Raw genomic sequence first — 13,206 nt, 5'->3', positions numbered from 1 at the left:
GGAAACCATGAACCAGTAATTATCAGAGGATCAGAGATGGAGAGGGTCATTAACTTTAAATTCCTGGGTGTCACTATCTCAAAGGACCTGTCCTGGACCCCATCATATAAGTATAATTGCGAAGAAAACACAACAACGATTCTACTTCCTTAGGAATCTGCTGAGATTCAGCATGTCATCAAAAGCTAGTGGATTTAGTCATAGGTAAAACACTCCCAACTATTGAGCACACGTACATGAAACGCTGTCATAGGAAAGCAGCATCCATCATCAAAGATCCTCACCCCCCAGGTCATGCTCTTTTCTCACTGCTGCAATCAGGTAGAAGGTACAGGTGCCTCAGGACCCGCTCCACCAGGTTCAAGTATAGTGACTACCCCACAACCATCAGACACTTGGACAATGGAGGATAACTACATTCACTTAAGGACTCTTGTTACTTCATGCTCATTATTTACCGTATGTAATTTATTTATTATCTGTATTTGCACACTTTATTTACAGTTTACAGATTCTGTTTACAGTTACTGTTCTATAGATGTGTTAAGTATGCCCACAGAAAAAGAACCTCAGGGTTGTATGTGGTGGGCATGTATGTACACTGATAATAAATTTTAATATATTGTACTTTGAACTTTTGAACTTTGCTTATTTTTATCAAAGAGGATGATTTTGCACTCTCCCCCTGGAATACTCTGCTATCTTATTATCCATTAGTGCAGACAGACTATATTCCTTTGTGAGATCTATATCCTTCCCATGAGTCTGATGTACACATCTATGGTACCATGCAAAAGTCTTTGGCCATACACATAGCTAGGGAGCCTAAGACTTCTGCACAGTATTGTAGTAATTTTATGTACTGTACTGCACTATACTACTGCTGCAAAAAGAAACAAATTCCATGACATATGTGAGTGATGACAAACCTGACTCTGATACGGGGGTGTATCGTAGACTGAGAGTGGGAAGGGGGCAGGGAGAGGGGAATCATGTTTGGAAAAAGAGGAAGAAAGAGGGGAGGGAGCAGGAAGCACCAGAGAGACATTCTGTAATGATCAGTAAACCCGTTGTTTGGATTCAAATGACCTTGCCTGGTGTCTCAGGGCTGAGTGTGTCTGCACCCATTGCCACTCCCCACCCCTGGCACTCCCTCTCTGCCATCTGTCCAACACCCCTTTTGTGGTGCTCCACCCTCGCTATTCCCAACGTCCTTTGCACAAGCCAGATTTACAAACTTTTCTCCGCACCTCATTGACAAATACAGTATTGTACAAAAGCCTTATGCACCCTAGCTATATATATATGTGCCAAAAACTTTTTCATAGTACTGCACAGCTATAAGGGGTAATATAAGAGGAAGAGAGAGAGGAGAAGATGGCAGCGCGACGCAACACTTGTAGCCTCTCCGGTGAAATGATATCGTATTTGTAAGTAGGATGCTGTGCACAATTCTCATTTGATGGAGACAGCCGTGAGAGCACGGAGGAACACCTGGAGTAATTTCTGAAATGCCTGGTTCGCTGCCGTTGCTACTGTGCGACCGAGAATCTCCAGAGGGAAGGCCCCAAAATCCTCAGCTTTGCCTGCTGCTGGCGACCGGGGCTGGAGTTGAAGTGTTCGGCAGAGATGGTGCTCGGTTCTCGGTGTCGGAGGGCCAGTCGGAGCTCGAAGTTTTCGGACGATTCAGAGTCGGACTGTGGTCGGGCATGGCAGGGAGAGTTTTCTTCCTTCTACTGTCTGCGTGAGATGTGGGACTTTCGAGAGACTTTGAACTTTTTTACTGTGCTCACGGCCTGTTCTTCATCAAGTTACGGTATTGCTTGCACTGTTGTAACTATATGTTATAATTATGTGGTTTTTATTAGTTTTTTAGTCTTGGTCTGTCCTGTGTTTTTGTGATATCACACCGGGGGAATATTGTATCATTTCTTAATGCATGCATTACTAAATGACAATAAAAAAGGACTGCGTGTCCTCATAGTCTAATCTAATCAGAATAAACCAGCAAGGACCCCCACCATCCAGGCCATGCTCTCTTCTCAGTGTTGCCATTGGGAAGGAGGTATGGGAGCTTCAGGACCCACACCACCATGCTCAGGAACAATTATTGCCTCTCATGCATCAGGCTCCTGAACCAGAAGGGATAACATCACTCACTCCAACCAGAACCTATGGAATCACTTTCAAGGATTCTATAACTGATGCTCTCGATATTACTTATTTATTATTATCATTTTGTTTTTTGTTTGTGCACTTGCACCATTTGTCATCCTTTGCACATTGTTGTTTCTCTTTGTTTGGATGTAGTTTTTCAATGATTCTGTTGTGCTTCTTTGTAACTGCTGCGAAGGCCCGCAAAAAAAAAAAATGAATCTCAGGGTAGTATATGGTGGCATATACTTACTTTGATACTAAATTTACTTTGAACTTTGAAAATCTTTGACCTGAATTATTAAGTTTGCTTTTCTTCCCACAGATGGCACCTGAGCTGTTGGGTAATTTTAGACTGTTCCATATTTATTTCATCATCTACAATTTCTTCATATTGCCAGCAAAGTTGCTTACATCACTGATTTTACATTATCTATATATGTGCATGTTGCTGCCGAGGCCAACTATTTGTCCATCTCCTGGAATAGGTGGCGTTGAACTGATTTTATTTATTTATTTATTTATTTATTTTTACTTAATGTGGTAACAGGCCCTTCCTGCTCCAGCTGCCTAATTAAACCCATGTGACCAATCAAACTACTAACCCATACATCTTAGGAATGCAGGAGTAAACCAGAGCACCCAGTGGAAAGCCATGTGATCATGGGGAGATCGTACAAACTCCTTACAAACAGCAGATTTGTCCTCAGATCACTGCACTGTTAAAGGATACTCTCCACTATGTAACTATAGACGTCTGTCAAACGTTTTGGACAATATGCCAAATCTAAGTACCTTTCAATTATTTTTAATCTCTCCATCTTATCCCTCAGCCAAGTTCTCAATAATTTACTCTGATTATTTCAATCTACCTAACCTCTTCCTATCAAAAAAAAAAGTATCCAGTTTCAGTAATTGATAACATTTGGAGATCTTTTTGAATTTTTGATCTTTTAGTTTGGAGACAGTGCAGAAAGTGGTGAGATTAGAGGGCATGTGTTATGAGGAGAAGTTGTACAAAGTTGGGTTGCTTTGCTCTGGACAGTGGAGTCTGAGAAGAGACTAAATAGATGTTTATAAGATTATGAATGGCACTGGAGGGAATTGCACTGTAGGTGAGAGGTAGTAAGTTCAACGAGTGCCATACCTAATAAAGTGGCCAGAGTGCATGTCTATGGCCTTCTGCTGCTGTAGCCCACCTGCTTCAAGGTTTGATAGGTTGTGCATTCAGAGATGCTCTCCTACACACACATTTACTTGAGTTACCATCGCCTTCTTGTCAGACTGAACAAGTCTGTCCATTCTCCTCTGACTTCTCTCATTAACAAGGCGTTTTCGCCCACAGAACTGCCGCTCACTGGATTTTTTTTTTTGTTTCTGTTTTTCATACTATTCTCTGTAAACTGTTGTGTGTGAAAATCCCAGGGTATCAGCAGTTTCTGAGATAGTCAAACCACAGCGCTGGCACCACCAATCATGCCATGGTCAAAGTCACTTTGATTACATTTCATCCACATTCTGATGTTTGGTCTGAACAACTGAACTTCTTGACCATGTCTTCATGTTTTTGCATGATTGGCTGATTAGATATTTGCATTAATGAGCAGTGGTACAGGTGTACCTAATAAAGTGACCACTGAGTGTGCAAAGTGATACTTGGCAAATATAATGTGAAAGTTCCCTCTTGTAGCTCCCAGGTCATTGAGTTTGCTGAACTTAGCTGGCATTCAGTCTGATTCAACCAATCAGGAACCTGCACTCCTTGTAATTGCGAAGCGTATGTTTGTTTCAGATAAAAACCTCCTACCACAGCAGAATTATCTCCCATGTGTCTCTTGGCAATGGTTCATCGTCGTAATGTAAATTGCTGAAACTTAAAAGCTGATAAAGGCTTCCACTGATGAGGGCAAATTTTTGTTCCAGGATCTGAGGCTGCGTGGAAGCAACAGATAAAGCAAACATAATGTAGGACAGAGACAGTAAGACAGAGGTGAAGAGGGAATGAATGATTGAAGTCGACGGGATGAGTGTGCTCAGAGAAAACAGATAAATAAATAGGCATCCAAGTGTGGCAACCAAGAAAGTTACAAGAGGTCCAGGTACGATCTCCGGAAAACCATCTCACAGGCAAAGTGGCAATTCTTGACTAAACTTGAATCAACGAATGATGCTCAGCAACTGTGGCAGGGCTTAGATGTTATCACCTCTTACACAGGGAAATCAGTGACAAAAGGTCTTCGCTTCCAGATGAGCTCAATGCCTTCTATGCTGGCCTTGACCATCAAAACATGGAGGACCCATTACAGACACCCGCAGGTCCCTGACCATCCTGTGATTTCAGTCTCTGAGGCAGATGTGACAGAATCGTTCAGGAGAAGGAACCCACAGAAAGCATCCAACCCAATGGGATACCTGGCCGACTGTTAAAAACCTATACTGATCAACTGGCTGGAGTGCTTACTGAGATCTTTAATTTCTTACTTCGGCAGTCTGAGTTACCCACCTGCTTCAAGTAGACTTCAATTATATTGGTGCTAAGAAGAACATGGTAACTTGCCTCAATGACTATTGTCTAGAAGCACCTGCATCACAGTGATGAAATGTTTTGAGATGCTGGTGATAAAACATATCAACTCTTGCCTGAGAAGCACCTTGGATCCGCTCCGATTTGCCTGAGTAAACAGTGTGATGAGAATACACATAGATTAAGATGTTAGCTGTCCTGTGCTGGCACCAGTGGGATCAGCAGTTGGTCTGCCACCTGTCTTCAGGAGAGAGAGATAAGGAAAACAATGGAGCAGCATTTGGAGATGTTAATGAAGGGACGGGAGAGAGTAACGGAAGGAGAGCTGTCAAGATCGGCTCCCCCTTTGAACCCTGAACTGTTTGAAGTGATGGACAGGCGATACCCCAGCAGGGGGATAAAAAGGGACAGGTTCGCTAAGGCAGGACACACACACGACACCCCGAGGTAACGAGACCCTGGAAGCGGTGCATCTCTCACAAGTCGGTGGGAAGTTTTGGACGGCTGGTCGCGGGACAAGCCATAGACGCACAGGGTGGAAAGGCACGATCGGCGGGAACCTGGTGTGTGTCCACCCTTGCCTGGGTGCCAGGTTCACCGCAGAGAAACGATTGTATCTGGAAACAGAGGGGCCACGTTCGGTGACCTCAGATGACATCACAAAGGACTCGCACGAAAGCTGACTGCGAAGGTCTGTGTGTGGAAGCCGTTTGAATATTCATTCGTTTTGCTCTCTCTCTCCTTCCCCCCACTGTCTGCGAACTGAACTGAACTAAATTGAACTGAACTTTGCGTCACTTTGAAACTGGTCATTTACCCCTAGACAACGATAGAGCTTGATTGATCCTGTTATCTTAATTCTGTGTACATGTGTGTTTATCGTTGCTGAACTGTTGCATTATTATCCTTTTGATTAGAGTACTGTGTTGCTTGTTTCTTTAATAAAACTTTCTTAGTTCTAGTAATCCAGACTCCAACTGAGTGATCCATTTCTGCTGGTTTGGCAACCCAGTTACGGGGTACATAACAACAGGTCCACAATAGATACCATTTCATTGGCCGTTCACTCAACCCTGGAACATCTGGACAACAAAGATGCATATATCAGGGTGCTCATTATCGACTATTGATCAGCATTCAATGCTATCATCCCCTCAAAACTAATCAATAAGCTTCAAGACCTTGGCCTCACTATCTCCTTGTGCAATTAGATCCTCAATTTCCTCAGCTACAGACCCCAGTCAGTTCAGATTGGCAACAGCATCTCCTCCACAATCTCCATCAGCACAGGTGCACCACAAGGCTGTGTGCTTAGCCCCCTGCTCTACTCACCTTACACTTATGATTGAGTGGCTAAGCTCCAATGCCATATTTAAGTTTGTTGATGACCGTACTGTCATAGACTGAATCAACTGGTGACAGATCAGCATCTAGGAGGGAAATTGAAAATCTAGCTGAGTGGTGCACCACAACAACCTCCTCCCCAATGCCAGCAAGACCAAGGAGCTGATTATTGACTTCAAGGGAAGGAACCTGCAGATTCATGAGCCAGTGCTAATCGGGGGATCAGAGGAGGAGAGGGTCAGAAAAAAATTCCTCAGTGTTATTATTTCAGAGGTCCTGTCCTAGGCCCAGCATGGAAGTGCAATTAAGAAGAAAGCATAGCCTTGTCCTCTACTTCTTTGGGAGTTTGCAAAGATTCAGCATGGCATCTAAAACTTTGACAAATTTCTAGAGATGTACTTTGGAGAGCATATTGACAGGCTGCATCACAGTCTAGTATGGAAACACCAATGCACTTGAATGGAAAATCCTACAAAAGTTAATGGATACGGCCCACCCCACCATTGAGCATATCTATATGGAGCGTATGGAGTGACAGGAAAGCAGCATCCATCATTAAGGATCCCCCACCACCCAGGTCATGCTCTCCTCTCACTGCTGCCATCAGGGAGATGGTTCAGGAATAGTTATTACCCCTCAAGCATCAGAACCCTGAACTAGGGAGGATAACACCATTCAACATCACTTGCTCCATTGCTAAACTGTTCCCACAATGTATGGATTCACTTTCAAGGACTCTTCATCTCATGTTTGCGATATTTATTGCTTGCTTGCTTGCTTGCTTATTTATTTATTTGTTTGTTTGTTTGTTTGTTTCGGTTTTTTTGCACAGTTTGCTGTCTTTTGCACACTGGTTGTCCACCCTGTTGATGTGGTCTTTTACTGAATCTATTATTATTATTGGATTTATTGAGTATGACCACAGGAAAATGAATCTCAGGGTACATATTGTGACACATCATAGTAGATATAATAAATTTACTGTGAAATCTGAATGTTGAACTAGAGAAAAAGAAAGAAAGCCAGAGTCCAGGATGATGAAAGAAGCAGAAAGAAGAAAGAGAGAAGCAGATAAGGAAAGAGATGCATGCAGACTGTCACCATTGTTTCTCCTGTTCCTCTGGTATAACTTATGCAAGGTGGGACAGAGATAGAGTTTTTCCACTAGATTTCCAGTGATGTCATTTTGGGAAAAGCCCTTGAAAAATATTCCCAGAAGAAGCAGGAAGGTGCAAGTAGTACACTCAGTTGTCACTTCTTAGCCAGCTCCAGGACCTAGTAAAGAGCCCACTGAGTGTATGGTCATGGTCTTTTGCTGCAGCCCATCCACTTCAACGTCTCTTCCGTACACCACTGTTGTAACATGTGGCTATTTGAATTACTGTCACCTTCCTGTCAGCTTGAACCAGTCTGGCCATTTTCCATCCTCATAGAACTGGATCTCTATTTTTACATTTTTCATACTATTCTCTGTAAATCATGAACTTCATCAAGGACTACCAGGATTCCTATCTCGGGCAATGTACTTCATAAACATTTAAGTTGGATGCCAATTAAAAACATTTATTGACAATGACTAGAATTCTTTTATAACTGGTATAATTGACAAAATGTTTATTTGTCTAAATATTTGACAGGAGTCAGAAATAAAGGCATAAAATGCAGGCAATATCCACAGAAGTAGAAATAGAGTTAATGTTTCAGTATTTCAGGCCAAAAACATTAACTGAGTTTCTCTTCTACAGATGCTGTCTAACATATTGAGTGTTTCAAGTATTTTCTGCCTCTTACATCAGATTTCCAATACATGTGTGTGTGTGTGTGTGTGTGTGTGTGAGAGAGAGAGTGAGTGTGTGTGTGTGTGTGTGTGAGAGAGAGAGTGAGTGTGTGTGTGTGTGTGTGTGTATATATACAGTTTAGGCGATTCTGATCATTCTCTCCCCTCCCACTTTTTTCCTTCCTGTACCCAAGAACAAAGCCTAGTGATTGAAGTAATAATAAAGAAAACAATAAGCAGCAACTTCTAAAGAAGTTGCTGATTCTTATTGTTTATTTTTGCTACTAATTGGGGTTTTCCTTGTAGAATTCTTGGATAATTTATGGTATTCATCTGAAGCTTGAGTCTATAATGTTTGGCGCCTTTAATGTAACTGCAGGTAAGTTTTTCATTGTGCCTTTGCATATGATAATAAACTTGAGTTCACTTGACTTTACTTATGTTGTACAGCAACAGCATATGATCAACCAGGATTTTCTTTGCCTTCTGTATTTGCTCTGTTGCCCCTGCCCTTTCTTGGAACTGCGAGAGAACTTGCTAGGCACATCAAGAGACATTGGAGTCAAAAAAAACTTATTATAGTAGAGAAAATGAGGACAGGTAATACATCAGAGGTAGATCTCACTCCTCTACTGACAGCAGCTAATTACATAAACTGATTCTGTATCTCAATCCATGGAGATGAAGATGAAAGCAGTTTATCAATAGAATGTTGTGTATATAAGATTAAGGAGCTATGAGTCACAGGGGGCCCTCGTTGAATTACCTACATATTTCTCAGAAAAAAAGTCAATCTTGCCCATTTGTAATATTGTCACACTAAAACATTTTATCATTCAGATGATGAATCATTAATAAATATAATATATTGGATAGAATTAAAATCATAATTGACTTGAGATAATTCTCTAGAAATTACTGTGTCTTCCTTGCTTAAATTTCATTCAATTTTAAACAGATTTCCTTTCATAAGTAATAAATCAAGTCAGCGTATTTTCAACCCTGCTCAAGATAAGGTTAAGAACTGGCAACAAAAGTGACTTAGAACAATTGAGATTATATTAATAGTCATGGGAAACTTACTCCATTATTGTTAAATGATGGGTGACAGCGGGAGAGAAGGATAGGCAAATACCCACTTGGAGTTGTGTATATTCAGTGCGAATGATGGATATTAAATAGGGATGAAAAACATTGAATGGAGATGATGGCTAGACAATGAGAGGAGATCACACAAGGATATTCAATGGGAGTGAGGAAACTAACCCCACTATCCCTGCTTGTGCATTAAATTTTCTAGCTGTGAGTCTCCCAGTGCATTGTCAGAGGTGACAGGAGCAAAGGCCTTGTGCTTGTGCTGCCAAGAGATCCTTTCACTGTTGCCAAGTATTTCTGTTGTCATCTGAAAACATAAAACATAGAACATTACAGCACGGTACAGGTCCACAATGTTATGCCATACTCTTACTCAAGATCAATTTAACCCTTCCCTCCTGCAGAGTCCTTCATTTTTATATCATCCAAGTGGCTACCCAAGAGTTTCTGAAATGCCTCTAATGTATCTGCTTCTTCCACCATCCCTGGCAGGGCGTTCCACGCAGCCACCATTCTGTGTAAAAAAAAAACTTAGACTATTTTTTTACGGTTAAACTTAAACTGTTGAAAAATAATTGAAATTATTAACGATAGAATTTTTTTAAAATTAAGGTTAATGAACTTATTAAAAGCACTTGAAAATATTTAGTTAAAACATTAGAAATATTAAGATGAATAAAGACCATCAAAAACAAAACTTAACCTTTTAAAGGAAAGACAGTGACTTCTATTCAAATAAATGAAGCTGTGATTGGTGCCCTTGCAGTCGCGAGTGAAAATCTGACCAGCCAAATACAGATTGGGATAGGCCTTTTCGTTGAGCAATTAACAAATTGCTCCTGGGTTTAAAGCGAGAGAAGTCTGTACAATGGAGTACAAGGTGAGGAGAATACTTACTGGGAAAGAAGGATATTGAAAGAACAGCAATACTTAAAAATATTCATTCAGTATGGAGAATATTCACTAACGATGTAGCTTATTCAAATGGGCCTGGGAACCATAGAGTTTCCCTCTTTGTCCTTGTTTTAATCTTACTCCTTTTTTAACTGCTAATTCCTCTTTATAAATACACAATACTACTTGAGCGGTAATACGGTTCTGGCATGTTAGCGTAGTGGCTAGCACAATGCTTTACCACATCAGCAACCAGGGTTCGATTCCCACCACTGTCTGTAAGGGGTTTGTACATTCTCCCTGCAACTGCATGATGCTCCAGTTTCTTCCCACAGTCCAAAGACGTACCAGTCGGTAGGTTAATTGGTCATTGTAAATTGTCCTGTGCTTAGGCTAGGGTTAAATCAGGGGTTGCTGGTTCGGCTTGGCTTGAAGGGCCGGAAATGCCTACTCTGCACTGTATCCCAATGAATAAATACCATCGTGATATTCTTTCATTCTTACCCTCTATTTATTATCTAATGACTAGTATGCCATTTCCCATCTTTTCATTAATATCAGAATCTCAAAATCACTCCTTTCCTTTCTGCTCTGCTGAAAATGCTCCCTCTTCATATTGGATAATGATTATGTCAAGAGAACTGGGGTTCATGTGCTGGAAAGGGCCAACGAACCTTGCCTCTAAATTCAGTACATTCAGTCTTCACGCTTTTATCTTAATTCTTCACCACATATGTTTACTCCTGATAGAGTTTCATTCATCTACAAATTGCCTTGACAACTGAGTATGTTGAAAGGCCACTTCAACAGTAACTAGAGGGCTTGAAATGTAAACCAGTGGTGAGATGCTTCCTGCCCGATATATCTTTTCAATTTATCTTGTCATTTTTCTTCTGTTTTGAAACTCGATGTTGCTGCAAAGGGTTTTGGCTCTTCAACCGCTTTTTCCACTTTTCTTTTAACTAAAGTTTAACATTTCTATTTTACACATCAGCTTTCAAATATGACCAAATTAAAATTGATAAAATCATCATTGAGTTTCCAATGTAATGGCATGAGCAAAGTTTGAAGTGAAACCACCTCAAGAAGACAGATTTTTACTTGCATTAAACATTATAATGTAGGAGAGGACCGTGCAATGTTCTTTCAAACTCTTAGTCAGAGACTAAAAGCGAATGTTGCTATAGTGCACACCAGACTGTCGGTGATTGATGTCCAGTTTTGTAAATGTAAACCGCTATCACACAGATAATAGCATCAATGAACAGCAATGATGGACGTTTAATTTTCACTCTTTCATGTATCATAAAATGCCTACTTGACCATTTGAAATTCAGTTTTGAATCAGTGGTTCTGATCACATGCTTAATAAGAGCTCTTTTCTCCAGGCAAACAGCCCATCTGGCTTTCAAATCATACTTAATTGAAGCAACTTGGAAGAATCAAAACTGACAACGCCGGCCACTCAGCATACCAGGCAGTATCTATGGACAAATGAAAGTTAACTTTCCATGTCAAGATTCTTACAAGCCTGATGAAAATCTGCAGATCGTAGATGAATAAATTTTAGTTTGCTTTTTCTGTGTACACTATATGAGCTGCTTGAAGTTTTCCATGTATTCATTTTTATTTCACAATCCCAGTACTTTCTGTTAAGCTTAAGACATAATGGTGCTGCTAGGCAGAGAAACAATTCCTTTGAGGTGCCTGTTTGGTTACCTACCCTGGTTCCTACAAGTACACTAAGTCACGGTGTGATCTCACCTCAGTAGTGATGGATGGAAGAGCTAAACGTCAATGAATAATTCAATAACAGAAACATGGTGTAGGATGATACTAAAGTGCGGAGCATTGGGATGTACATCATTAAATGATTGAGGCTAAGAAATAAGATCTCAATTCTCAGTCCAAACCACAGGTAACTGACAAGTAGAATGGTATATACAAATGATGTTATTAGCCATAAGTGGCCCGGCCAAAACCTGTAGAGTTCAACATGCCCTCAGTATATTCCTACACTTTTCGTCTCTCTTCCCTCCGGGAGAAGGCTCAGGAGCTTGAAGACTCGTACGGCCAGATTTGGGAACAGCTTCTTTCCAACTGTGATAAGACTGCTGAACGGATCCTGACCCGGATCTGGGCCGTACCCTCCGAATATCCCGATCTGCCTCTCAGTTTTTTTGCACTACCTTACTTTCCATTTTTCCATTTTCTATTTATGATTTATAATTTAAATGTTTAATATTTACTAATTTTTTGCTATTTTTAATATTGAATATTTGTAATCCAGGGAGCGGGAAGTGCAGAATCAAATATCGCTGTGATGTTCTAGTATCAATTGTTTGGCAACAATAAAGTATAAATTATACTGCCTCTGCTGTATACAGAGTGTATATTAGTATAGAAACTTTCTGTTCTCTCGGTGATCCATGCATGTGCTGTAGCCTCCTTTAAGCAACCTGTATGTACATGCTCTGTGACCTGAATATGCCCTATGCACTGTTGCACACAAACTGAACCCTCTTGATACTTACCTACCAGTGCCCTTTTGTATGCAAGTTATGCTTCCTTGTACACATGCTGCACCCTCTCATGTACTGGTCCTCTGGTACAAATCGTCTGATACCATTCTAAATCATCCGGTTCCCTGTTGTTACACAAATATGAATAAAGCAGGATGTTGGATAAAGGATGAGCAATAAAGATTAGGTGTTGAATTCATTTATTTATTTAAAGATAGACCAGGCCCTTCTGGCCCTTTGAACCCCACCACCCAGTAACCCTCTGATTTAACCCTAGCCCAATCATAGGATAACATACAATGAAAAATTAACCTACTAAATGGTACACCTTTAAACTGTGGGAGGAAACTGGAGCACCTGGAAGAAACCTACGTGTACACGAGAATGAACGTGCAAACTTGCCTACAGAGGATGCTGGAACTGAACTCCAAGCTCCGACATTCCGAGCTGAAATAGGGTTAAATGTTATCCGTTTATTTGGTTTTATTGAGGGGCTTGATTGTTTAATATTTCTTCATATTTATATCTCGTACTAAATGTACACTGACACCATATTTAGATCTGGTGAAAACAAATTACAATGAATCCACAAAAAGTCACTTATAAGCAATTGTAAGATTACAAGATGGAAGGCATGGCAGTACAGTAGCGTTGTGGGAGGCACGGAAGCAGAGTGGTTAGCTGTAAGATTGAGGTTCGATTCCAGCCACTGTCTTTAAGGAGTTTCAAGATTCTCCTCATGACCATGTGGGTTTTCCCTGTGTGCTCCAGTTTCCTTCCATATTCCAAAGACAGATCGTTAGTGTTAGTAAGTTGTGGGCATGCTATGTTGGCATCAGAAGCATGGCGACTCTTGTGGGATACCCTGTGCAATCTTTGCTAAGTTGATTTGATGT

Source organism: Mobula birostris, chromosome 14 (assembly GCF_030028105.1).
Source record: "Mobula birostris isolate sMobBir1 chromosome 14, sMobBir1.hap1, whole genome shotgun sequence".
NCBI lineage: Eukaryota > Metazoa > Chordata > Chondrichthyes > Myliobatiformes > Myliobatidae > Mobula > Mobula birostris.
The sequence above is the reverse complement of the archived record's forward strand: the minus strand, read 5'-3'. Positions refer to the sequence as shown.